This window comes from Phyllobates terribilis, unplaced genomic scaffold, assembly GCF_046119375.1.
Source record: "Phyllobates terribilis strain yellow unplaced genomic scaffold, ASM4611937v1 Scaffold_79__1_contigs__length_6888602, whole genome shotgun sequence".
Classification (NCBI taxonomy): domain Eukaryota; kingdom Metazoa; phylum Chordata; class Amphibia; order Anura; family Dendrobatidae; genus Phyllobates; species Phyllobates terribilis.
The window spans coordinates 2,124,156-2,151,599 of NW_027362839.1; the positions used below are offsets into that span (position 1 = coordinate 2,124,156).

General features: G+C 47.5%; 6 non-coding genes and 1 pseudogene across 6 annotated transcripts; all 7 read left to right on the plus strand.

Moving 5' to 3' along the window:
- The first annotated feature begins 556 nt into the window (after positions 1–556).
- LOC141197152 (U2 spliceosomal RNA) lies at positions 557–739 on the plus strand. Its single transcript, XR_012269493.1, has one exon. It is a non-coding gene; the product is annotated as a U2 spliceosomal RNA (small nuclear RNA).
- A 1,115-nt stretch (positions 740–1,854) lies between these two features.
- LOC141197092 (U2 spliceosomal RNA) lies at positions 1,855–2,045 on the plus strand. The gene has a single exon (XR_012269438.1). It is a non-coding gene; the product is annotated as a U2 spliceosomal RNA (small nuclear RNA).
- A 14,015-nt stretch (positions 2,046–16,060) lies between these two features.
- On the plus strand, positions 16,061–16,263 carry LOC141197149 (U2 spliceosomal RNA; annotated as a pseudogene).
- A 6,680-nt stretch (positions 16,264–22,943) lies between these two features.
- LOC141197117 (U2 spliceosomal RNA) lies at positions 22,944–23,134 on the plus strand. The gene has a single exon (XR_012269462.1). It is a non-coding gene; the product is annotated as a U2 spliceosomal RNA (small nuclear RNA).
- Positions 23,135–24,249: 1,115 nt separating this feature from the next.
- Positions 24,250–24,440, plus strand: LOC141197181 (U2 spliceosomal RNA). The gene has a single exon (XR_012269512.1). It is a non-coding gene; the product is annotated as a U2 spliceosomal RNA (small nuclear RNA).
- A 1,115-nt stretch (positions 24,441–25,555) lies between these two features.
- On the plus strand, positions 25,556–25,746 carry LOC141197192 (U2 spliceosomal RNA). The gene has a single exon (XR_012269513.1). It is a non-coding gene; the product is annotated as a U2 spliceosomal RNA (small nuclear RNA).
- A 1,115-nt stretch (positions 25,747–26,861) lies between these two features.
- Positions 26,862–27,052, plus strand: LOC141197204 (U2 spliceosomal RNA). The gene has a single exon (XR_012269514.1). It is a non-coding gene; the product is annotated as a U2 spliceosomal RNA (small nuclear RNA).
- The last annotated feature ends 392 nt before the right edge of the window (positions 27,053–27,444 follow it).

Here is a 27,444-nt window from a genome sequence, read left to right on the forward strand (position 1 = left end):
CCCTTATTCCGGGCCTTCTGGCCTTAGGATGGGGAATTTTTCAATTCCCGGTCGAAGGTCCGGGCAGTATTATACTGTGAAACCTTCACTATTTATTTAATTTCTTTGTCACTGTGTGTCCACTTATTCACGTGTGTCACGTCCTACTAGGATTTTGTCGGGATGCGGTTCCCTTATGGGTTCCTCTCTTGGCAGGTCTAGGGGGGGAGTGTGTGGCCATCAGGTTCCGCTCCCCCCTGAACCCCCCTGGCTCTCCTCTTTCGGGAGGAGAGCGTTGTTGGCTCCCCTCTTCCGGGAGGGGAGCACAGTCTTTGGCTCCCAGTGCCTTGCTCGGGTGAGAACTCGGGCAGGTGCTGGGGGTAAGATTGGGTCGCCTCTGGCTTCGGCTGGAGGTGGCTTTTTGTCCCTGTTCCTCGCTGTGGCCTTTTGGCTCGGAGGGACGGGGAATGGTTTGGGGGACCCTTCTCCTTTTGGAGAGGGTTTCAAGAAGACCAGCATCCTAGTGCACTTTTTTTGTGGCACTTGTCACTTTTTTAAGCGCACTCGGGTTTTGTACACGAATTCGGGCTTTCGATAAAAAAAAAAATCTGTTCTTATCAGTTTAATATCTGATACGTCCCCTATCTGGGGACCATATATTAAATGGATTTTTAGAACAGGGAGATGGAAAAAGAACTTGCTCTGTCCACTCCACGCATTGACCTGGTATTGCAGTATCTCCAGGACCGGTGCACCCCTTCTTTAATGCAGTTTCTAAAATCAGAAAGAATTGAATTCAATGTTTTTTGTTCATTTTGCTTGTTTGTCGGATTTTGGGATGGACTCTTTGGCTTTGCTTTTCTTCTCCTCATTGGATTTTTCATGTTCAAAGTTGCAGAAGCCAGATTACAAGCTCATTTTGGTTCAACTTCAGCAACTGTGCATTGCATTGCCATGTAATGTGATGCAATGCTATCTTTCTAGCTCTCCCTTTTTACTTCCTTTTGGATAAACAGACATATTAGGCAAGCATTTTGGAGCTTTCACCTAAATAACTACAGGTGGTGAGATAAGCTGCACAATATAATTGACCTTTCAGTATATTGTTGCACACACACCATCTATTTAGCAAATGCCCTTGTTATCAACAGCAGCCTTTTAAACTCACCTGAGCTAACAGGTATGTGCGCTGGTTACTCTGCTGCGCTTAAAATTTCTTTTTTGGTTTGCTACAATGCCTTTTCTGAAACGTTGTCTCCTTCTGCTGGAACACTGACTTCTTTCATTTAATGCCTGCAGACTATAAAAGAGAACCCAACCCAAAAAGTTTGGTTGATTAGTCTGTGGCATTCTGTTAAACTGTTGCTTATGGCGGTCTCTGTGAGCTTCTCAGCGACATTCAGCCAGCCAGGTATCCTGCCTGCAGTAGATGGAATGTGGCAATGGAACGCTGGCTGCGCGTGTCATAATAGGCTCTGAGCCTTTATATACCTGTGCACAGCAGCAGCCACCTTCAGTCTGCTGCTGGACAGCCAGCAGCAGCAGCAGCAGGAGAGGTATGTAATCAGGAGCCCTCCTGCTAAGGGTAGACAGCTGCTCGTTCCACCCCACCCCCCGCCTTAATTGGTTCTCCTCCCTTCCAACGGTGTTGAGGCGGGTGGGAACAGCAGGGGGTGAAGGTGCTGTGTTTAAAGAGGTGGAGTTATGCAGATCTAAAACGCGTGGATTGCAGCAGCAGCAAGCCGAAAAGTGCAGGCATGTAAGGGATCTAGAGGTTGACAACATGTCTTCTTAACGGGAGTCCAGGAGCTCATCTCCACAAATGGACTTTTCAGGATCCTTGGGTGGCTCCGTAGTTTGAAACCAATTCTGGTTATCGCTTCTCGGCCTTTTGGCTAAGATCAAGTGTAGTATCTGTTCTTATCAGTTTAATATCTGATACGTCCCCTATCTGGGGACCATATATTAAATGGATTTTTAGAACAGGGAGATGGAAAAAGAGCTTGCTCTGTCCACTCCACGCATTGACCTGGTATTGCAGTATCTCCAGGACCGGTGCATCCCTTCTTTAATGCAGTTTCTAAAATCAGAAAGAATTGAATTCAATGTTTTTTGTTCATTTTGCTTGTTTGTCGGATTTTGGGATGGACTCTTTGGCTTTGCTTTTCTTCTCCTCATTGGATTTTTCATGTTCAAAGTTGCAGAAGCCAGATTACAAGCTCATTTTGGTTCAACTTCAGCAACTGTGCATTGCATTGCCATGTAATGTGATGCAATGCTATCTTTCTAGCTCTCCCTTTTTACTTCCTTTTGGATAAACAGACATATTAGGCAAGCATTTTGGAGCTTTCACCTAAATAACTACAGGTGGTGAGATAAGCTGCACAATATAATTGACCTTTCAGTATATTGTTGCACACACACCATCTATTTAGCAAATGCCCTTGTTATCAACAGCAGCCTTTTAAACTCACCTGAGCTAACAGGTATGTGCGCTGGTTACTCTGCTGCGCTTAAAATTTCTTTTTTGGTTTGCTACAATGCCTTTTCTGAAACGTTGTCTCCTTCTGCTGGAACACTGACTTCTTTCATTTAATGCCTGCAGACTATAAAAGAGAACCCAACCCAAAAAGTTTGGTTGATTAGTCTGTGGCATTCTGTTAAACTGTTGCTTATGGCGGTCTCTGTGAGCTTCTCAGCGACATTCAGCCAGCCAGGTATCCTGCCTGCAGTAGATGGAATGTGGCAATGGAACGCTGGCTGCGCGTGTCATAATAGGCTCTGAGCCTTTATATACCTGTGCACAGCAGCAGCCACCTTCAGTCTGCTGCTGGACAGCCAGCAGCAGCAGCAGCAGGAGAGGTATGTAATCAGGAGCCCTCCTGCTAAGGGTAGACAGCTGCTCGTTCCACCCCACCCCCCGCCTTAATTGGTTCTCCTCCCTTCCAACGGTGTTGAGGCGGGTGGGAACAGCAGGGGGTGAAGGTGCTGTGTTTAAAGAGGTGGAGTTATGCAGATCTAAAACGCGTGGATTGCAGCAGCAGCAAGCCGAAAAGTGCAGGCATGTAAGGGATCTAGAGGTTGACAACATGTCTTCTTAACGGGAGTCCAGGAGCTCATCTCCACAAATGGACTTTTCAGGATCCTTGGGTGGCTCCGTAGTTTGAAACCAATTCTGGTTATCGCTTCTCGGCCTTTTGGCTCAGATCGGGGTGTTTGCCTCGGTCTGGGCTGAGGGGTGCGTATTTTCGGCTCGTGTGGTGGAGAAAGCGATCCGTGCCTTGGGCATTACAATGGCGGCTGTAAAGAATACCGTGCGATTGGAGGTTATTGAGGACCACAGACATAACATCGGCTTGGAATTTATTGTCCGGAATATAGTGATGGAATTGACGGGATTTAAACTGGAGAAGATTTTTTGTATCCAGGAGTTTCCTAAAGCTGGTAATTATGACACTTCTTTCTACTTGGAAGCAGACTGTTTGACTTTCTTTCAGCGTTTAAAAGAGAAAAGACATCATGAGTATTTACAATTTATAATCCCTAAGCCTTTGTTTTCTAATATTGAAAGGCCCATTACTGTACACATGTATAACCCGTTTGTGGAGATCCCTTTGATTAGAGCTTTCTTATCACAGTATTGCTCAGTAATAAGGGGGGGAATCATGCAAAAGAATATTTTTGCTGTTTTCAATGGGAATGTGAAATTTTGGGCTCGTTTCAAATCTGACCCTGAGGGTATTGGTGGAACCATGCACCCACCTGCAAATTTCTCCATTGGAGGAAATAGAGGATTCCTACATTATCCTGGTCAGCCCTCTTTTTGTAGGAAATGTTTTTGTTATGGCCATATAGCTGCGGAATGTACCTCTGATGTAACTTGTAGGAATTGTAAAAAATCAGGGCATGAAGCCTTTGAATGTCCCTATCCTGCAATATGTGACTTATGTGGTGAAAATGGCCACACTTGTAGATCATGTCCTAATGTTAGCCGTCAGGTTTTTTTGGCGCGTCTTAATACTGAGAGACGTAGGACATGGGGGGAGAGACAGGGGGCTCCTCAGGCACAGGAGGGCCCTACTGAAATCCCTCGTGTTGTTCCTGAAACTACTACAATGGTGGAGGAAGTGGTGGATTTTATTCCCACTGTGGCTGAGGTGCATGATATCACTGTAGAGGGAAATCTTGGAGACCAGGTGCAGCCTGACGTGGGTGTGGCACCACCTGTAGAGTTGCCTTCTGGGTCAGGGGCTGAGACGGCTCTCAGTGAGGTAATTGAGGAGGTGGAAAGCTCTGAGGAGATGTCTGCCCCAAGTTCCGTTGACATACAGTGGTCAGTTTCTCCAGAGGAAATAGAGGCTGCCAGGATGCCTTCAGCTGAAAATGCTGCCATCGTTTGTAAAGCCTTGGCCAAACAGAAGAAGACTGGTAAAACTGTAAAGAGGTTACGAAAGAAGAAATTTGAGTCTTTTGAGTCTCACAACCCTTTTTCCGTCCTATCTGACTCTGGGGAGGATTCACATTTGAATGAACCTTATAAGGCCACTCCCATATCACCTAGTGAAGGTTTCTTAGAGGAAAAGGATGTGGCAGGCTTGGAGAGCCTATTTGAATTTTCTGAGGTGGCCTGAGACATGTTGATTTCCTTTTCTGGTCTTCCCGGTCTCCATAACCTGCATTGACACCTATGGTCCTGCGGCTGAAAATAATCTCCCAGAATGTACGTATGTTTGCATCAGCGACAAAGCGTGCCACTGTTCTGGACTATTTGGCATCTAAGGGCTGTGACATTATATGTGTTCAAGAATGTGGTTTATCTAAATTTCCTAAACAAAATGAGTGGCTGTATGGGGAGGCAGTGTGGTCCTTTTCTAATACTAACAGAAATGATGGCATTGGAATCCTTATCCAAAACAGAGACATTCGCTTAAAACAGAAAACTATTATTCTGGAAGGAAGATGTGCTTGTATCACTCTATCATACCTTGGTTGGGACTTTAAACTAATTTGCATATATGCAAATGTGGATAAAAATGAGCGCTTATCACTCTTCAAAAAATTGACTTTTTTTTTGCATGGCAAGTTGCCTGTTTTTGTTATTGGTGACTTTAACTGTATTTTTTCAAAAGAAGCAAGGGCAGGTTCATGGCAATCTAAAGTGGATGTTACAGGTAATCTATGGAACCAAATGACTAAAGACTTCTCCCTTAGGGATGCTGTGTCGGAGAAGCCGGGACCTTTTACATATCATTCAGATGATGGCCATGCCGAGTCTAGACTGGACTATTTTTTTGTTTCCTCACCGGCAGTTAAATGTGTTAAGTATTCCCAAGAGAAAGTTTGCTTCTCTGATCATGAGTGTTTGCTTGGGGTGTTTGAGGTGGATGGTTTTTTCTATGGCAAAGGGAGGTGGCGGATGAATGTGAGTGTTCTGGATGACAAGCAAGTTTTCAGGTGTTTTTCAAAAAAATACCATGGTTGGGTGAGGAGGAAAAGGGATTTTTGCAATATCTTGGAATGGTGGGTGTGGGTCAAGGTTAGAATTAGGGATTTTTTCAGGAAAATTGGCTATATTAAGGCTAAAAAGAAGAGATTATTATATACACAAATAAATAGGAGGATTTCCTTTTTGCATGAATGTAGAGCTATGGGTATAGATGTTAAAAGTGAGTTGGTTAAAATGAAGAACGAAATGGGTGATTGGATGTTTGGACGAGGAAAGGAAATCATATTCCGGTCGAGAGTGAAGTTTAGGGAACAGAATGAGAAATGTACGCGCTTCTTTTTTAAGAAAATGTGTGGTGGTAAACGGGATATGCATGTGTTAGTGAATGATAAGGGTGATGAGGTACATGGTGAGGGAGTGATCAAGGAAGTGGTTAATTTTTATAAAGGCTTGTATGGGGAGAAAAAGTGTGATTTGGGGAACGAGAATGAGTTTTTGCAGGTACTTGGAAATTTTGTTACAGAAAGTGAAAGTCAGGCTTTGATGGATGATTTAACAGAGAAAGAATTGTTGGGTGTGATCTCCAAGTCTCCGAAGAACAAATCCCCTGGGCAGGATGGAATCCCATGTGATTTTTATGCAAAATATTGGGACGTTGTTTCTCAGGATCTGTTTGAAGTCATGAAATCCTTGTTTGCCGGAGTGAGTATGCCTGAGTGTATGAAGGGAGGTTTGGTTGTGTTATTGTTTAAAAAAGGTGATAGAAAGAGGCTAGCCAACTGGAGACCAATTACGCTGCTTAATGCTGATTATAAGATTTTTGCGAAAATTTTGGCTTGTCGTATGAGAGAAGTGATAGCATCTGTGATTGAGGAGGAACAAGTGTGTGCAGTGCCTGAACGGAGGATACAAGAGAACATTTGTCTGGTGAGGGATGTGCTAGAGGATTGTAAGAGTAGAAAGAAAGGTGTGATTGTATGTGCGCTTGACTTTGAAAAGGCCTTTGATTGTGTGGCTCATGTGTTTTTGTTTAATGTGTTGTTGAAGATGGGCTTTCCAGAGCGCTTGGTTAGATTGATTATGGGAATGTATGAGGGTGCTAGAAGTGTGGTGCAGGTGAATGGTTTTTTATCTGAGTCTTTTGAAATATTGTCAGGGGTGAGGCAGGGATGCCCGCTTTCTCCAATCATGTTTATTTGTGTGATGGAGCCTCTTCTCCAGCTTATTAGAAGGGATACAGTTTTAAAGGGGTTTTTGATCCCTGGCTGTGATGGTAAGGCTATTAAAGTGATTGGTTATATGGATGATGTGTGTGTGTTGTGTGATTCTGAGAGTGATGTCGCAAGGGTTAAATGGTTAGTCCAATGTTTTTGTGTGGCCTCTGCTTTCAAAATAAATTGGGAAAAAGTAAGGTTAAGGGATTTTTTAGTAGTAAAAAAGTGAGTGATGCAGATATGGAATGTGTGGAAGGGGGGATTAAAGTGTTGGGGGTGTGTCTGGATGAGAGTTTAAAAGGGGACAAGAGTTGGGAGGATCTGGGTGGTAAAATTGCAAGGAAATTGGAATTATGGCGTCTGCGTGATCTGTCCTTTACTGGGAAAATTTTAATCATTAAAAGTATCATTCTCCCTATGCTTATTTATGTAGCTTTGATTTTTCCCCCATCTGTTGGAGTTTTGAAGAAGATTAATAGATTACTTTTTGTGTTCCTTTGGGGCAGTAATATAGAGAAGGCCAAGAGGGAATTTCTTCATAGGTGTAAAAGGAATGGTGGCCTAGGATTCCCTAACATCGAGACTTTTATTGGTCTGAATTGTATTAGTTTTTTTGCAGGACTTTTATTAAAGCAATCCAAGGCTGCATGTATGTGTAGATACCTTGGAGGCTCCGTCTTCCATCGGTTAAAATGGATGAATTATGATAACTGTAAACCTACTGCTTATGTATGTGACGCGCCCCTGGGCCTGTGTCGCGCTGCGTTGCGCACGCGGGAGCTTACCCGGAGCCGGATCTGTTTAGGGTTGTAGTCTCGTGGCGGTGACCCGGTCCGTGCCCAGGGAGTCAAACTGGACGGCAGTCTGTTAGCGGTAGAAAATGGTTGATGACTACGCCACCCGTTGAATGCAGCCAGGGGGCTGCTGCTGCAGGGCAGACCGCTGAGGCCGGTGGAAGGATGGTGCAGCGTGATAGTATAACCCCCAACGGGAGGGGTATGGCCTCAGGGCAGCCGACGTGGATGATGGGGGTAGCAGGAACCACTCAGAGACGGTATGGTAGCGTTCAGGGTCTTTACTGGTAACAACGATAGACCCTCCCGGAGTACTTGCTAGCGAACGGGGCCTGGTCAGTCCTTGAGCAGATGGGATCTCCCCTGGCCAGGCGTAGTTGTAGGCCTCCCAAGCTGACTGTACTCTTCTGGCTACCTTGCTAGAAGCTGATGTAAGTAGCCCACGTCCCTGAGTGTACCGTGTGGTGCTCACCCGTATGGCCGGTGACTCGGGGCCTTCTAATGGCTTCCGCTCCACGATGGCGGTGCTGGTCCCACGCGTGTGACCGGGCCTTCGGGCTTCTGGGCCAGGGGACCTGAAATCCCCTGCCTGACGGATTCTGCTGCTGGGTAGAAGTTAGTCCCCACAGCCTCGGACTCCGGGTCCGGTAAAGAATCTTCTTAGTCAGGGCGAGCTCTTTAGCTGCCAGCCCCTGACTCCTTGGGACTCTGCTGCTTCCTATGCTGCTCTTGTCTCTACTCTTCCTGGACTCACTAACCCTGCCTCAGCCCCGGGTTTATACAGGGGAAGTTCTTCCCCTCCCAAGGCTGGGCAGGAGGTGTGGCATGCACAGGATCCCTGACCAAAGGACCTCCCACCTGCTCTCAGACGTAATATCTCTATCACTGTGACAACCAGACCCCTGGGGTGTCACACTCCCCCCTAGTGAAATTTAGTACTCCGGGACTAAACACTTTTTAGAAAAATATAACAAGGTATATCAAAGAACAATAAAATACAATAAGGAAACACAATAAGATGGTCACGGATGTCCGCAACCGGGTGCAGTCTTTGAAGAAAAGCAAAAGTGTCCATTTCACCAACACAGGGAGACGTAACCAGGTAGGGGTCTGTCCTACCCCGAGTCCTTAACAGTCTCTAGTCCATCCTGGGTTACGCTCCAACTATATACAAAGGATTCCCGGTAAATCCACCGAAGACTCCTAAAAACAACTAGAAACACAAAATTACACACAAGCAACAATAAACAGGTAAACATTGTAAAACAACTTAAACATTTAGATCCTCCAACGTGCGGGTAACTGGCCTCTAGTGGCCCTAGTGGACCTACGGAGCTGACTGTCTGGCCCTGAACTACAGGGTGTAGGAGCTGTCAAGGGTAAACTGGGCAGCTGTCTACCGGCTCTTTGTCTCACTAGGGGTACGGCAGGCTCACTATAAGCAGAGGGTGGATTCTCCTGTTCCGCTTGGGTGGAGTCTTCTGCCTCCTGGACCGGCTGCTCTTCCAGCTCTACCCGTTGCTCCGTAGGTTCTTGGGATGATGGTTGGAGGAAGGTGAGTACGGGTACCACAACTGCACCATTGACTTGAGTCCAAGACCGAGGGAAGTCCCCGAGCACGGTACTAACCATATCTTCCCTTTCTTCCACGGGTCGATGGTCTTCCTGTTCCTCCTCAGGGTTCCTCAGTTGTTCGGGGCACTTCTTCAGGTGGTCCCGGGATACAATGGCTGTGGTTTCCCCTCCGTCTTTACTGATGGTACAGACCTTCGGGTTCTCGTGGCTTGAGGGCAGTACGGTGTACGGGTCCTTCTCCCACTGGTCGTCCAACTTGTGGAGCCGTCTCTTCCTCTTCAAGACCTGCTCTCCGGGTACCAGGGGAACAGCGGGAGCATACTGGTTGTAAGTCTTCTCTTGTCTTTCCCTAGCCTGACAGAGACTTCGCTCCACGCTCTCCTGTACTTTCCGGTACTGCTGCTGCCTCTCTGTGTCCCAGTCCGTTTCTGGTGAAGTGTCCTCGGGCGTCAGGACTCCCATTTCCAGGTCAACAGGTAACTTACCAGGTCTTGCCCTCATTAGGTAAGCCGGGGTACAGTTGGTGGAACCTACCGGGATGTGGTTGTATAGGTCCACCAGATCGGGCAACTTCTCAGGCCACAGACTGCGTTCTTCCAGGGGCAACGTTTTTAGAAGATCCATTACCACCTGGTTCATTTTCTCACAAAGTCCATTAGTTTGCGGATGGTAGGGTGTCGTCCTTATCTTCCGGCAGCCATACAGATTGCAGAATTCCTGGAAGACCTCCGCTTCAAAGGCAGGTCCCTGGTCCGTCAGCACTTGGTCCGGGTACCCGTGTGGACGGCAAAAGTGCTGCTGGAAGGCTCTAGCTGCTGTTCGAGCCGTTAAGTCCTTGACGGGGACGACAACCAGAAACCGGGAGTAATGATCCACGATGGTTAACGCGTAGACGTAGCCACTTCTGCTGGGGGTCAGTTTTACATGATCCAAGGCTACCAGTTCCAACGGTTGCCGGGTGACGATGGACTGCAGGGGAGTCTTCTGGCTGGCCCGGTCCTTCCTTCTCAGATTGCACGGGCCACAGTCTCTGCACCACTTCTCGATGGTTCCCCTCATGCCTACCCAGTGGAACCGCTCGCGCAGCAGGAACTCCAGCTTTTTCCACCCGAAGTGTCCAGCTCCGTCGTGGTATGCCTCCATCACCATGGCTGCGTCTCTTCGTGGCACCACTACTTGCCAGAGTAGTTCATGCGTCCTGGAGTTAACCATTCTGCGGCACAACTTCCCCTTGTAAAGGAACAGTCGACTCTTCTCTGCCCATAGTTGTTTGGCTTCCTCTGGAGCGTCTGATTCCAGGCTAGCCTCCGGGCGAGTCAGCATCTCCTTCACCAGTCGGACGGCAGGGTCGCTGTCTTGCGTTTCCGCCCAGTTGTAGTGAGGTAAGGGGTTCAACGTAGCAGCCTGCTTACTCCTTACCCGGTGGGAATACTGGATAGTCCCATGACGGTGGAACGCAGGGAGTTCAACTTCTTCCAGTCCCTCCGGATCTTCTCCTCCGTCCGGCAGGTTGGGCATCCTGGACAGGGCGTCCGCGTTGGTATTGGAGCGCCCTGCCCGGTATTTAATTGTGAACTCGTAGTTGGACAGACGGGCCATCCACCTCTGCTCCAGGGCACCGAGTCTTGCCGTGTCCAGGTGTGTCAGCGGGTTGTTATCCGTGTATACGGTGAACCGGGAAGAAGCGAGGTAATGCCTAAAGCGCTCGGTGACTGCCCATACCACGGCCAGGAACTCTAGCTTAAATGAGCTGTAATTTTCGGGGTTCCTTTCGGTGGGTCGCAGTTTTCGGCTGGCATAGGAGATTACTCGTTCTCTCCCCTGCTGAATCTGGGACAGTACGGCTCCTAGCCCGATGTTACTGGCGTCGGTGTAGAGGATGAAGGGCTGGCTATAGTCCGGGTACGCCAAGATTTCATCCCCCGTGAGGGCCATCTTCAGCTGGCGGAAGGACTCTTCTTCTAGCTTTTCCCATTTGAAGGGCGGCTTCTGGTTCTTGGCCTTCCGGGACTGGCCTATCAGGAGGTCCTGCATAGGTGCTGCCTTTTTGGTGAAACCGGGAATAAACCTTCGGTAGTAGCCTACCAACCCTAGGAACTGCCGCACTTCTTTTACGCTGGAGGGGCTTGGCCATCCCTTAATTGCGGTGATCTTATCGGGGTCGGGAGCCACTCCGTCAGCGCTCACCACGTGTCCCAGGTATTGCACCTTTGGTTTCAGGAGGTGACACTTGGAGGGTTTCACCTTTAGGCCGTAACTCGCCAGAGCTTCGAACACCTCCGCCAGGTGTTTCAGGTGGTCCTCATAAGTTTTGGAGTATACGATGACATCGTCCAGGTACAACAGGACCGTCTCGAAGTTTCTGTGGCCCAGACAGCACTCCATTAATCGTTGGAAGGTTCCTGGGGCGTTGCAGAGTCCGAACGGCATGCAGGTGAACTCGCTAAGTCCCATCGGGGTGGTGAATGCGGTCTTCTCCCGGTCCGCCTCTGCTACAGGAACCTGCCAGTACCCGCTAGTGAGATCCAAGGTAGAGAAGAAGTTAGCAGATCTTAAAGCAGCCAATGACTCCTCTATCCTTGGTAAGGGGTACGCATCCTTGTGTGTGATACGGTTGATTTTCCGGTAATCTACACACATCCTCATGGTGTTGTCTTTCTTTTTGACTAAAACTAGTGGGGCTGCCCAGGGGCTACAGCTATCCCGGATTACCCCAGCCTCCTTCATGTCTCTAAGCATCCCCTTGGCGTGTTGGTAATGTGCAGGGGGTACGGGTCGATACCTCTCTTTTATGGGAGGATGATCTCCCGTGGGGATGCGGTGTTCTACCCCCTTGACTCGCCCGAAGTCTAACGGGTGTTTACTAAACACTCTCTCATACTCTTGAACCACCCGATAGACTCCTTGTTTCTGGTGTGAGGGAGTGGAGTCAGTACCCAGATGTAGTTGCTGACACCAGTCCTCCATGTCTTTCTTAGAGCCGTTACCTTCCTCCGGGTGAGATGGAGGCAAGGGTTCCACAGATTGTATAGAATTTTGATTAGTGGTATATAATTTGGCTAGCGTGGCATACCGGGGCAGGTACACTTCCCTCTCCCCGATATTTATTATGCGAACGGGCACCCTCCCATGGCGTACATTGACCACCCCCCGTGCTGTCAAAATGGTGGGCCTACTGTCTGAGTAAACTGGTTCTACCATTGCCTGGTAATCTCTACCTCTCAGACCAATAGCTGCCCGGCACCAAATCATCATTTCACTTTTTGGGGGCATGGCAATAGGAAAAGGGTCACACATTCTTACGCTACCAATCTCACCGCCGGAGAGTTCCACTTGTTGCCGTTGCATCAGTGCCCGGATCTCTTTCTGGAGCACCCGCTGCTCGCCGGAGCTGGCATTCTTGGCAACCTGCTGTAAAAGGAAAATCACCTCTGCAAGACAATTTTCAATTACATTAGTTCCTAGAGTTATTTTTGGGTGACTCTCATGTTTGTCAATATCTACAATGATCAGTCCCTGTGCGGCCAGTTCGACTCTACCAATTTTGATGGTCACCTCTTTAAATCCGATCTGTGGCACGGGCTGACCATTGCTGGCGATGATACTCAAGTCGTCGTCAGGGTAGCGGGTAATATCCGAGTCATTCCAGTACTGCTTGAAGAGCACGTACGGGATGGTGGTGACCTGTGACCCGGTGTCCAGTAGGGCACTCATGGGAATGCCATCCAGTACCACAGGCAAGACTGGACGTCCTCCCACATATCTGTCGCGCCAGTTCGATGGGCCTGGTGATCTTTTTCCTGGGGGTTGGCCCTCTACCCCAGGTTGTGCCCGTTTAAAGAACAGTACCTTTCCATATGTCCGGGTTGATTGCAGCGGCGGCAGATGGGTCGTCCGTCCTCGCTGTATCGGTCACTGGGTCTTCCTCTGGCCGGTGGGGTCCTCCTTGGTCGACGCCACGGGATGTCCTCCGGTCCGGATGCCAGCTGGATCTTCCCTGGAGTGGAAACCTGTAAAGACTGCACAGTTCGGGTTAGCGCAGCAACGCTTTTAGCTAGCTCTTGGACCTGATGGTGTAGGTCTGGAGCCGGGTCATTGTCCAAAGCCTGCGCATCAGCTCCCACAGGCCCTGCTGACAAGGGCGCCGCCTCCTGGTAGTAAGTGGTAGTGGGGCGTCTGTGGGTCACAACGCCACCTGGTGCCGGTTCTCGGAGCACCCGGATGGCTCTGTCCTTGAACTGTGCAAATTCTAGATGAGGGTCCTGTAAGGCCATTGCCCGCAACTGGGTGCGGTGGGCATTGCAATATAAACCCTCTATAAATTGTTCGGTCAACAGCCTGTCCTCGTTTCCCACTCCATTAGGGTCGGTCTGCTTAATGGCCCTCAGGGCCTCTTGTAGGTTGAGTGCATAGTCCCTTATACTCTCATGCGCTCGCTGCTTGCACCCGTAGAATCTAAGTTTAATCTCGGCTGAGGTGCGGGTATCAAAGGTGTCCTTCAGCCGGGTTAGTATCCCTGCGACAGTCTTCCTCCCAGGTGGCCAGGATTTTACTTCCCTTTTGGCTGCCCCAGTTAGTTGGGCCACCAGGATGCTCACTTTTTGCTCTTCTGTGAGGGGGTACACCTGGAAGAGGCTATCCAGCTTTTCTCTAAAGTCATGCAGGGTATGTGACTCCCCTGAGTACTGGGGTAGCCAAGCTGCTCCCGGGATATAGGGCATGGTGAAGGGCATAACTGCAACAGCGGTAGCGCTGGCGGGGGTTGAGGCAGTGGAGCTCTCCTCCGTATCCGACATCTTCCTCCCCCCTAGTGGACCGTGGCCTACCTTGCGATGATCCTGTTCCGTAGGCCGCGGCTCCGCAGTGGATCGTCAGGGTTGAGGACCTTCCGTCGCGCTCCTGTGACGTCGGCGTCTGCTGGGCTCCTTCCAGGACCTTACGCAACGTCCGGACGTGAGGCGGGGCTTCAGTTCTCGCGCGCTTTCGGAGTCCACGCCCCTCTTCTTCCCGCGCGGCGTCCTCAAGATGGCGTCCAATGGCGGGAAAACTCCACGGATGGCGGGAAGAAGGCTGAAGATGGCGCCGGATGGCGGGAAACTTCACCGATGGCGGGAAGAAGGCTGAAGATGGCGCCGGATGGCGGGAATCTTCACCGATGGCAGGAATCTTCACCACTGGTAAGTTTGAACAGTCTTTGCTTTTCAGGCACGCAGTACCCGGTGGTTGCGGGCACGTGATCCTGCCGACTACGCCAAAGTTGACGCGCCCCTGGGCCTGTGTCGCGCTGCGTTGCGCACGCGGGAGCTTACCCGGAGCCGGATCTGTTTAGGGTTGTAGTCTCGTGGCGGTGACCCGGTCCGTGCCCAGGGAGTCAAACTGGACGGCAGTCTGTTAGCGGTAGAAAATGGTTGATGACTACGCCACCCGTTGAATGCAGCCAGGGGGCTGCTGCTGCAGGGCAGACCGCTGAGGCCGGTGGAAGGATGGTGCAGCGTGATAGTATAACCCCCAACGGGAGGGGTATGGCCTCAGGGCAGCCGACGTGGATGATGGGGGTAGCAGGAACCACTCAGAGACGGTATGGTAGCGTTCAGGGTCTTTACTGGTAACAACGATAGACCCTCCCGGAGTACTTGCTAGCGAACGGGGCCTGGTCAGTCCTTGAGCAGATGGGATCTCCCCTGGCCAGGCGTAGTTGTAGGCCTCCCAAGCTGACTGTACTCTTCTGGCTACCTTGCTAGAAGCTGATGTAAGTAGCCCACGTCCCTGAGTGTACCGTGTGGTGCTCACCCGTATGGCCGGTGACTCGGGGCCTTCTAATGGCTTCCGCTCCACGATGGCGGTGCTGGTCCCACGCGTGTGACCGGGCCTTCGGGCTTCTGGGCCAGGGGACCTGAAATCCCCTGCCTGACGAATTCTGCTGCTGGGTAGAAGTTAGTCCCCACAGCCTCGGACTCCGGGTCCGGTAAAGAATCTTCTTAGTCAGGGCGAGCTCTTTAGCTGCCAGCCCCTGACTCCTTGGGACTCTGCTGCTTCCTATGCTGCTCTTGTCTCTACTCTTCCTGGACTCACTAACCCTGCCTCAGCCCCGGGTTTATACAGGGGAAGTTCTTCCCCTCCCAAGGCTGGGCAGGAGGTGTGGCATGCACAGGATCCCTGACCAAAGGACCTCCCACCTGCTCTCAGACGTAATATCTCTATCACTGTGACAACCAGACCCCTGGGGTGTCACATATGCCCTTATTGGTACCTACAATTGGAATGTTTTATCAAAAAATTTCATCTTGAGAAAGTTCAGATGGTGAGTTTTCTGAAGAATAAAAGCATGGTGAAAAGGATGTGTGCGGATAATAGGATGTGTGAAATTAATGGGTTAAGGTCAGCTGAAGCGGAGGATGTCTGGTGTAAGCTGGTCAAACATGATATGTCTAACAAACAGAAAGATTTAGTTTGGATGTCTTTGCATGGGATTTTACCTGTGAGGAGTGTACAAAAAAGGAAAGGGTTGGCGGTGTCTGAAAGGTGTCCGAGAGAGCGGTGTGGGTGTAATGAAGAGGTCCATCATGTTCTATGGTCATGTAGGTTTGCGAAGGATGTTTGGGCTAAATTGGGTGGGTTATGTATGGAATTGACTGGGGTGAAACGTTTGAATTTTGAAATTGTCATGTTTGGGTTATGCATGTTAAACCGTGAAAAGGATAGGATTTTGTGGCTGTTTTTGGCTTGTGTGAAGGAGGTTTTGTGGAATTGCCGGAACTTGTATGTGTTTAAAAATGAGCGTTTTGAGGTGGATGATTGTGTTAAAATGGTCCTTGAGAAGTTATATTTCTATTATAAATGTGATATGAAAGGTGGGATGGATGCAGAGGGAGTATGGAAATTCCAGAAATGGAAACATATAATTAGTCTGTAATTTTGTTTTTTTCTGATGTGTATATTGCATTTTTTCAATTTAACTGGATAATAAAAGAAACCATCATGATGAGTTTTAAACGATAAATGATTGTGGAATGGTTGTTTTTTTCAGATGAGGAGACGACCTTTTATTCTGCATTATTGTTTTAAACCTGAATGGTTTTGTAAAAAAAAAAAAAAAAAAAAATCTGTTCTTATCAGTTTAATATCTGATACGTCCCCTATCTGGGGACCATATATTAAATGGATTTTTAGAACAGGGAGATGGAAAAAGAGCTTGCTCTGTCCACTCCACGCATTGACCTGGTATTGCAGTATCTCCAGGACCGGTGCACCCCTTCTTTAATGCAGTTTCTAAAATCAGAAAGAATTGAATTCAATGTTTTTTGTTCATTTTGCTTGTTTGTCGGATTTTGGGATGGACTCTTTGGCTTTGCTTTTCTTCTCCTCATTGGATTTTTCATGTTCAAAGTTGCAGAAGCCAGATTACAAGCTCATTTTGGTTCAACTTCAGCAACTGTGCATTGCATTGCCATGTAATGTGATGCAATGCTATCTTTCTAGCTCTCCCTTTTTACTTCCTTTTGGATAAACAGACATATTAGGCAAGCATTTTGGAGCTTTCACCTAAATAACTACAGGTGGTGAGATAAGCTGCACAATATAATTGACCTTTCAGTATATTGTTGCACACACACCATCTATTTAGCAAATGCCCTTGTTATCAACAGCAGCCTTTTAAACTCACCTGAGCTAACAGGTATGTGCGCTGGTTACTCTGCTGCGCTTAAAATTTCTTTTTTGGTTTGCTACAATGCCTTTTCTGAAACGTTGTCTCCTTCTGCTGGAACACTGACTTCTTTCATTTAATGCCTGCAGACTATAAAAGAGAACCCAACCCAAAAAGTTTGGTTGATTAGTCTGTGGCATTCTGTTAAACTGTTGCTTATGGCGGTCTCTGTGAGCTTCTCAGCGACATTCAGCCAGCCAGGTATCCTGCCTGCAGTAGATGGAATGTGGCAATGGAACGCTGGCTGCGCGTGTCATAATTAGTGTTGAGCCACCCCCGTAGTGTTCGGATTCGGTTCGGTTCGTCGAACACCGGGATGTTCGAGGAACTGTTCGTTGAACTGTTCGTCGAACACCTTAGAACACCGTCGAACACCGTTAAAACCAATGGCAGGCAAACAAAAACACATAGAAACACATAGAAAACACCTGCAAAGGTGTCCAAAAGCTGACAAACTGCTCAGAAGACACTCTGTTTAAAAAAGCCGGCCGGCAAATTCAGCAGCGGCATACACCGGTACCCGACAATTTAGACAAGAAGGAATAGAGCATCACACATAGATTAGATAGATAGAAACATGTCAGTCACACATATAAGAATCACAGTGACAGTGTTGGTTACTGTACTTGTCATTTAGTGTAAAGGATTTATTAAAAAAAATATTAGTGTTTTCATGCACCGTCTCTTTAAAAAAGCCGGCCGGCAATTCAGCAGCGGTACCCGACAATTTAGAACAGAAAGAATAGAGCTTCACACATAGATTAGATAGATAGAAACATGTCAGTCACATATATAATAAGTACAGTGATAGTGTTGCTTACTGTACTTGTCATTTAGTGTAAAGGATTTATTTAAAAAAATAATAGTGTTTTCATGCACTGTCTCTTTAAAAAAGCCGGCCGGCAATTCAGCAGCGGTACCCGACAATTTAGAACAGAAAGATAGAGCATCACACATAGATTAGATAGATAGAAACATGTCAGTCACATATATATGAAGTACAGTGATAGTGTTGGTTACTGTACTTGTCATTTAGTATTAAAATAAAGGATTTATTATTAAAAAAATTGGCGTGGGGTTCCCCTTAATTTTAGGCTCTAGCGGAGGTTAAGCAGACGGCTGGGGCAGATGTTTGAAGCCTGGGAAGGGGGTAATACCCACGGAGCTTCCCAGGCTACTAATATCAGCCCCCAGCTGAATACATAGCCTTTACTAGCTATTAAAATGGGGGCCCCCCCCCCAAAAAATGACGTGGGGTCCCCCCTAATTTAATAGCTAGCAAAGGCTAGGCAGACAGCTGGGGGCTGATATTAATAGCCCAGGAAGGGAGCCATGAATATTGGCCCCCTCCCAGGCTAGAAACACCAGCCGTCAGCCGCCCCAGAAATGGCGCATTCATAGGATGCGCCAATTCTGGCACTTAGCCTCGCTCTTCCACGCTGCCCTGGTGCGGTGGCAGGGGGTAATAGGGTTGGGGTTGATGTCAGCTTATAATGCCAGCTGACATCAAGCCCAGGTTAGTAATGGAGAGGCGTCTATAAGACACCCCCATTACTAACCCCATAGTCAAAGTTAAAAAAAACACAAACACCCAGAATAAAGTCCTTTAATTGAAATAAAGACACAATCCTTTATTGTTCTAAATTAAACCATACTTACCATCACGCCCATTCCAGCTGAAGCCAACGATCTCCTGCAATAAAAGAAAAATAATAAAGCAACCTCATCCTTACCTTTCCATGGTTCCCACGACAGCTTCAGCTCTGCTACATCGAGATGACAGGCTGGACCGCAGCAGAACGCCGCCATCCAGCCTGTCATCCCGCAGACACTGAGAAGCGCAGGCTTGCTTGCGCTGCTCAGCGTCTCTCTGTGACGACATCCAGATGAGCCGAGTTCATGTCCAATGAACTCGGCTCACCTCATGCACGTCACTGATAGCGTGGGAAAATTCTCACGCTGAAGCGGTGAGTGCAGGAGAATTTTCCCACGCTGTCAGTGACCTGCAGGAGGTGAGCTGAGTTCATTGGACATGAGCTCACCTCATGCACATCACTGACAGCGTGGGAGAATTCTCCTGCACTCAGCACTTCAGCGTGAGAATTTTCCCACGCTGTCAGTGACGTGCATGAGGTGAGCCGAGTTCATTGGACATGACCTCGGCTCATCTTTATGCCGTCACAGCGAGACAGTGAGGAGCGCAAGCATGCCTGCGCTTCTCAGTGTCTGCGGGATGACAGACTGGATGGCAGCGTTCTGCTGCGGTCCAGCCAGTCATCTCGATGTAGCAGAGCTGAAGCTGTCGTGGGAACCATGGAAAGGTAAGGATGAGGTTGGTTTATTATTTTTCTTTTATTGCAGGAGATCGTTGGCTTCAGCTGGAATGGGTGTGATGGTAAGTATGGTTTAATTTAGAACAATAAAGAATTGTGTCTTTATTTCAATTAAAGGACTTTATTCTGGGTGTTGTGTTTTTTTTAAATACTTTACTAGAAATTCATGGCGGTCATGTCTAATACTGGCGTGACCCCATGAATTTTGGGCTTGGGGCCAGCTGATAATACCAAGCTGGCCCTAACCCCTTTATTACACAGTGAGCCACCGCACCAGGGCCCTGGATGAGTTGGGTACAGCGCCAGAAGATGGCGCTTCTATGAACGCGCCATTTTCCGGGGTGGCTGCGGACTGCAATTTGTAGCGGGGGGGGGCCCAGAAAGCTTGGGCCTCCCTGCGCTGCAGATTCCAGCCCCCAGCTGCCTAGTTGTACCTGGCTGGACACAAAAATAGGGCGAAGCCCCACGTACTTTTTTTTTAATTATTTCATGAAATTCATGAAATAATTAAGAAAAAAAGGGCTTCCCTATATTGTTGTGTCCGGCCAGGTACAAATAGGCAGCTGGTGGATGGGGGCAGCCCGTTCCTGCCTGCTGTACCTGGCTGGACACAAATATAGTGCGAAGCCCCACTTCAATTTTTTTAAATTATTTCAGGAAATTCATGAAATAATTTAAAAAAAATTGACGTGGGGCTTCGCACTATATTTGTGTCCAGCCAGGTACAGCAGGCAGGAACGGGCTGCCCCCAACCACCAGCTGCCTATTTGTACCTGGCCGGACACAACAATATAGGGAAGCCCTTTTTTTCTTAATTATTTCATGAAATAATTTAAAGAAAATTGACGTGGGGCTTCGCCCTGTTTTTGTGTCCAGCCAGGTACAACTAGGCAGCTGGGGGCTGGAATCCGCAGCGCAGGGAGACCCAAGCTTTCTGGGCCACCCCCGCTGCAAATTGCAGTCCGCAGCCACCCCGGAAAATGGCGCGTTCATAGAAGCGCCATCTTCTGGCGCTGTACCCAACTCATCCAGGGCCCTGATGCGGTGGCTCACTGGGTAATAAAGGGGTTAGGGCCAGCTTGGCATTATCAGCTGGCCCTAAGCCCGAAATTCATGGGGTCACGCCAATATTAGACATGAACACCATGAATTTCTAGTAAAGTATTTAAAAAAAACACAACACCCAGAAAAAAGTCCTTTAATTGAAATAAACACACAATTCTTTATTGTTCTAAATTAAACCATACTTACCATCACGCCCATTCCAGCTGAAGCCAACGATCTCCTGAAATAAAAGAAAAATAATAAAGCAACATCATCCTTACCTTTCCATGGTTCCCATGACAGCTTCAGCTCTGCTACATCGAGATGACAGGCTGGACCGCAGCAGAACGCTGCCATCCAGCCTGTCATCCCGCAGACACTGAGAAGCGCAGGCTTGCTTGCGCTCCACAGTGTCTCTCTGTGAGGGCATCCAGATGAGCCGAGTTAATGTCCAATGAACTCGGCTCACCTCATGCACGTCACTGACAGCGTGGGAAAATTCTCCTGCACTCAGCGCTTCAGCGTGGGAGAATTCTCACACTGAAGCGCTGAGTGCAGGAGAATTCTCCCACGCTGTCAGTGACGAGCAGGAGGTGAGCTGAGTTCATTGGACATGAGCTCACCTTATGCACGTCACTGACAGCGTGGGAGAATTCTCCTGCACTCACCGCTTCAGCGTGAGAATTTTCCCACGCTGTCAGTGACGTGCATGAGGTGAGCCGAGTTCATTGGACATGAACTCGGCTCATCTGGATGTCGTCACAGAGAGACGCTGAGCAGCGCAAGCAAGCCTGCGCTTCTCAGTGTCTGCGGGATGAGAGGCTGGATGGCAGCGTTCTGCTGCGGTCCAGCCTGTCATCTCGATGTAGCAGAGCTGAAGCTGTCGTGGGAACCATGGAAAGGTAAGGATGAGGTTGCTTTATTATTTTTCTTTTATTGCAGGAGATCGTTGGCTTCAGCTGGAATGGGCGTGACGGTAAGTATGGTTTAATTTAGAACAATAAAGGATTGTGTCTTTATTTCAATTAAAGGACTTTATTCTGGGTGTTTGTGTTTTTTTTAACTTTGACTATGGGGTTAGTAATGGGGGTGTCTTATAGACGCCTCTCCATTACTAACCTGGGCTTGATGTCAGCTGGCATTATAAGCTGACATCAACCCCAACCCTATTACCCCCTGCCACCGCACCAGGGCAGCGTGGAAGAGCGAGGCTAAGTGCCAGAATTGGCGCATCCTATGAATGCGCCATTTCTGGGGCGGCTGACGGCTGGTGTTTCTAGCCTGGGAGGGGGCCAATATTCATGGCTCCCTTCCTGGGCTATTAATATCAGCCCCCAGCTGTCTGCCTAGCCTTTGCTAGCTATTAAATTAGGGGGGACCCCACGTCATTTTTTTCGGGGGGTCCCCCATTTTAATAGCTAGTAAAGGCTATGTATTCAGCTGGGGGCTGATATTAGTAGCCTGGGAAGCTCCGTGGGTATTACCCCCTTCCCAGGCTTCAAACATCTGCCCCAGCCGTCTGCTTAACCTCCGCTAGAGCCTAAAATTAAGGGGAACCCCACGCCAATTTTTTTAATAATAAATCCTTTGTTTTAATACTAAATGACAAGTACAGTAACCAACACTATCACTGTACTTCATATATATGTGACTGACTTGTTTCTATCTATCTAATCTATGTGTGATGCTCTATCTTTCTGTTCTAAATTGTCGGGTACAGCTGCTGAATTGCCGGCCGGCTTTTTTAAAGAGACAGTGCATGAAAACACTATTATTTTTTTTGATAAATCCTTTACGCTAAATGACAAGTACAGTAAGCAGCACTGTCACTGTACTTCATATATATGTGACTGACATGTTTCTATCTATCTAATCTATGTGTGATTCTCTATTCTTTCTATTCTAAATTGTCGGGTACCGCTGCTGAATTGCCGGCCGGCTTTTTTAAAGAGACGGTGCATGAAAACACTATTATTTTTTTTGATAAATCCTTTACGCTAAATGACAAGTACAGTAAGCAGCACTTTCACTGTACTTCTTATATATGTGGCTGACATGTTTATATCTATCTAATCTATGTGTGAAGCTCTATTCTTTCGGTTCTAAATTGTCGGGTACAGGTGTATGCCGCTGCTGAATTGCCGGCTTTTCATGTTTCACTGTTGGCACTGTTCCCATCGATTTGGGCAATCACTGTAATGCCACAACCACCATGGCTGTGGCATTACAGTGAGTGGCAGACAATCCCTGCATGATTGGTGCTCTAAATAGCGCCAGACATGCAGGACACGCTTTTGGTGCACGAACAGTTATCGAACATAACCTCGAACAGCTGAATTTTTTGCAAATCGTTCGGGTTCGTCGAACAACTCGAACACCGCCCAAAACAGCTCGAATTTGAGATTGGCGAACAGTTCTAGTCGAACACCGCTCATCTCTAGTCATAATAGGCTCTGAGCCTTTATATACCTGTGCACAGCAGCAGCCACCTTCAGTCTGCTGCTGGACAGCCAGCAGCAGCAGCAGCAGGAGAGGTATGTAATCAGGAGCCCTCCTGCTAAGGGTAGACAGCTGCTCGTTCCACCCCACCCCCCGCCTTAATTGGTTCTCCTCCCTTCCAACGGTGTTGAGGCGGGTTGGAACAGCAGGGGGTGAAGGTGCTGTGTTTAAAGAGGTGGAGTTATGCAGATCTAAAACGCGTGGATTGCAGCAGCAGCAAGCCGAAAAGTGCAGGCATGTAAGGGATCTAGAGGTTGACAACATGTCTTCTTAACGGGAGTCCAGGAGCTCATCTCCACAAATGGACTTTTCAGGATCCTTGGGTGGCTCCGTAGTTTGAAACCAATTCTGGTTATCGCTTCTCGGCCTTTTGGCTAAGATCAAGTGTAATATCTGTTCTTATCAGTTTAATATCTGATACGTCCCCTATCTGGGGACCATATATTAAATGGATTTTTAGAACAGGCAGATGGAAAAAGAGCTTGCTCTGTCCACTCCACGCATTGACCTGGTATTGCAGTATCTCCAGGACCGTTGCACCCCTTCTTTAATGCAGTTTCTAAAATCAGAAAGAATTGAATTCAATGTTTTTTGTTCATTTTGCTTGTTTGTCGGATTTTGGGATGGACTCTTTGGCTTTGCTTTTCTTCTCCTCATTGGATTTTTCATGTTCAAAGTTGCAGAAGCCAGATTACAAGCTCATTTTGGTTCAACTTCAGCAACTGTGCATTGCATTGCCATGTAATGTGATGCAATGCTATCTTTCTAGCTCTCCCTTTTTACTTCCTTTTGGATAAACAGACATATTAGGCAAGCATTTTGGAGCTTTCACCTAAATAACTACAGGTGGTGAGATAAGCTGCACAATATAATTGACCTTTCAGTATATTGTTGCACACACACCATCTATTTAGCAAATGCCCTTGTTATCAACAGCAGCCTTTTAAACTCACCTGAGCTAACAGGTATGTGCGCTGGTTACTCTGCTGCGCTTAAAATTTCTTTTTTGGTTTGCTACAATGCCTTTTCTGAAACGTTGTCTCCTTCTGCTGGAACACTGACTTCTTTCATTTAATGCCTGCAGACTATAAAAGAGAACCCAACCCAAAAAGTTTGGTTGATTAGTCTGTGGCATTCTGTTAAACTGTTGCTTATGGCGGTCTCTGTGAGCTTCTCAGCGACATTCAGCCAGCCAGGTATCCTGCCTGCAGTAGATGGAATGTGGCAATGGAACGCTGGCTGCGCGTGTCATAATAGGCTCTGAGCCTTTATATACCTGTGCACAGCAGCAGCCACCTTCAGTCTGCTGCTGGACAGCCAGCAGCAGCAGCAGCAGGAGAGGTATGTAATCAGGAGCCCTCCTGCTAAGGGTAGACAGCTGCTCGTTCCACCCCACCCCCCGCCTTAATTGGTTCTCCTCCCTTCCAACGGTGTTGAGGCGGGTGGGAACAGCAGGGGGTGAAGGTGCTGTGTTTAAAGAGGTGGAGTTATGCAGATCTAAAACGCGTGGATTGCAGCAGCAGCAAGCCGAAAAGTGCAGGCATGTAAGGGATCTAGAGGTTGACAACATGTCTTCTTAACGGGAGTCCAGGAGCTCATCTCCACAAATGGACTTTTCAGGATCCTTGGGTGGCTCCGTAGTTTGAAACCAATTCTGGTTATCGCTTCTCGGCCTTTTGGCTAAGATCAAGTGTAGTATCTGTTCTTATCAGTTTAATATCTGATACGTCCCCTATCTGGGGACCATATATTAAATGGATTTTTAGAACAGGGAGATGGAAAAAGAGCTTGCTCTGTCCACTCCACGCATTGACCTGGTATTGCAGTATCTCCAGGACCGGTGCACCCCTTCTTTAATGCAGTTTCTAAAATCAGAAAGAATTGAATTCAATGTTTTTTGTTCATTTTGCTTGTTTGTCGGATTTTGGGATGGACTCTTTGGCTTTGCTTTTCTTCTCCTCATTGGATTTTTCATGTTCAAAGTTGCAGAAGCCAGATTACAAGCTCATTTTGGTTCAACTTCAGCAACTGTGCATTGCATTGCCATGTAATGTGATGCAATGCTATCTTTCTAGCTCTCCCTTTTTACTTCCTTTTGGATAAACAGACATATTAGGCAAGCATTTTGGAGCTTTCACCTAAATAACTACAGGTGGTGAGATAAGCTGCACAATATAATTGACCTTTCAGTATATTGTTGCACACACACCATCTATTTAGCAAATGCCCTTGTTATCAACAGCAGCCTTTTAAACTCACCTGAGCTAACAGGTATGTGCGCTGGTTACTCTGCTGCGCTTAAAATTTCTTTTTTGGTTTGCTACAATGCCTTTTCTGAAACGTTGTCGCCTTCTGCTGGAACACTGACTTCTTTCATTTAATGCCTGCAGACTATAAAAGAGAACCCAACCCAAAAAGTTTGGTTGATTAGTCTGTGGCATTCTGTTAAACTGTTGCTTATGGCGGTCTCTGTGAGCTTCTCAGCGACATTCAGCCAGCCAGGTATCCTGCCTGCAGTAGATGGAATGTGGCAATGGAACGCTGGCTGCGCGTGTCATAATAGGCTCTGAGCCTTTATATACCTGTGCACAGCAGCAGCCACCTTCAGTCTGCTGCTGGACAGCCAGCAGCAGCAGCAGCAGGAGAGGTATGTAATCAGGAGCCCTCCTGCTAAGGGTAGACAGCTGCTCGTTCCACCCCACCCCCCGCCTTAATTGGTTCTCCTCCCTTCCAACGGTGTTGAGGCGGGTGGGAACAGCAGGGGGTGAAGGTGCTGTGTTTAAAGAGGTGGAGTTATGCAGATCTAAAACGCGTGGATTGCAGCAGCAGCAAGCCGAAAAGTGCAGGCATGTAAGGGATCTAGAGGTTGACAACATGTCTTCTTAACGGGAGTCCAGGAGCTCATCTCCACAAATGGACTTTTCAGGATCCTTGGGTGGCTCCGTAGTTTGAAACCAATTCTGGTTATCGCTTCTCGGCCTTTTGGCTAAGATCAAGTGTAGTATCTGTTCTTATCAGTTTAATATCTGATACGTCCCCTATCTGGGGACCATATATTAAATGGATTTTTAGAACAGGGAGATGGAAAAAGAGCTTGCTCTGTCCACTCCACGCATTGACCTGGTATTGCAGTATCTCCAGGACCGGTGCACCCCTTCTTTAATGCAGTTTCTAAAATCAGAAAGAATTGAATTCAATGTTTTTTGTTCATTTTGCTTGTTTGTCGGATTTTGGGATGGACTCTTTGGCTTTGCTTTTCTTCTCCTCATTGGATTTTTCATGTTCAAAGTTGCAGAAGCCAGATTACAAGCTCATTTTGGTTCAACTTCAGCAACTGTGCATTGCATTGCCATGTAATGTGATGCAATGCTATCTTTCTAGCTCTCCCTTTTTACTTCCTTTTGGATAAACAGACATATTAGGCAAGCATTTTGGAGCTTTCACCTAAATAACTACAGGTGGTGAGATAAGCTGCACAATATAATTGACCTTTCAGTATATTGTTGCACACACACCATCTATTTAGCAAATGCCCTTGTTATCAACAGCAGCCTTTTAAACTCACCTGAGCTAACAGGTATGTGCGCTGGTTACTCTGCTGCGCTTAAAATTTCTTTTTTGGTTTGCTACAATGCCTTTTCTGAAACGTTGTCTCCTTCTGCTGGAACACTGACTTCTTTCATTTAATGCCTGCAGACTATAAAAGAGAACCCAACCCAAAAAGTTTGGTTGATTAGTCTGTGGCATTCTGTTAAACTGTTGCTTATGGCGGTCTCTGTGAGCTTCTCAGCGACATTCAGCCAGCCAGGTATCCTGCCTGCAGTAGATGGAATGTGGCAATGGAACGCTGGCTGCGCGTGTCATAATAGGCTCTGAGCCTTTATATACCTGTGCACAGCAGCAGCCACCTTCAGTCTGCTGCTGGACAGCCAGCAGCAGCAGCAGCAGGAGAGGTATGTAATCAGGAGCCCTCCTGCTAAGGGTAGACAGCTGCTCGTTCCACCCCATCCCCCGCCTTAATTGGTTCTCCTCCCTTCCAACGGTGTTGAGGCGGGTGGGAACAGCAGGGGGTGAAGGTGCTGTGTTTAAAGAGGTGGAGTTATGCAGATCTAAAACGCGTGGATTGCAGCAGCAGCAAGCCGAAAAGTGCAGGCATGTAAGGGATCTAGAGGTTGACAACATGTCTTCTTAACGGGAGTCCAGGAGCTCATCTCCACAAATGGACTTTTCAGGATCCTTGGGTGGCTCCGTAGTTTGAAACCAATTCTGGTTATCGCTTCTCGGCCTTTTGGCTAAGATCAAGTGTAGTATCTGTTCTTATCAGTTTAATATCTGATACGTCCCCTATCTGGGGACCATATATTAAATGGATTTTTAGAACAGGGAGATGGAAAAAGAGCTTGCTCTGTCCACTCCACGCATTGACCTGGTATTGCAGTATCTCCAGGACCGGTGCACCCCTTCTTTAATGCAGTTTCTAAAATCAGAAAGAATTGAATTCAATGTTTTTTGTTCATTTTGCTTGTTTGTCGGATTTTGGGATGGACTCTTTGGCTTTGCTTTTCTTCTCCTCATTGGATTTTTCATGTTCAAAGTTGCAGAAGCCAGATTACAAGCTCATTTTGGTTCAACTTCAGCAACTGTGCATTGCATTGCCATGTAATGTGATGCAATGCTATCTTTCTAGCTCTCCCTTTTTACTTCCTTTTGGATAAACAGACATATTAGGCAAGCATTTTGGAGCTTTCACCTAAATAACTACAGGTGGTGAGATAAGCTGCACAATATAATTGACCTTTCAGTATATTGTTGCACACACACCATCTATTTAGCAAATGCCCTTGTTATCAACAGC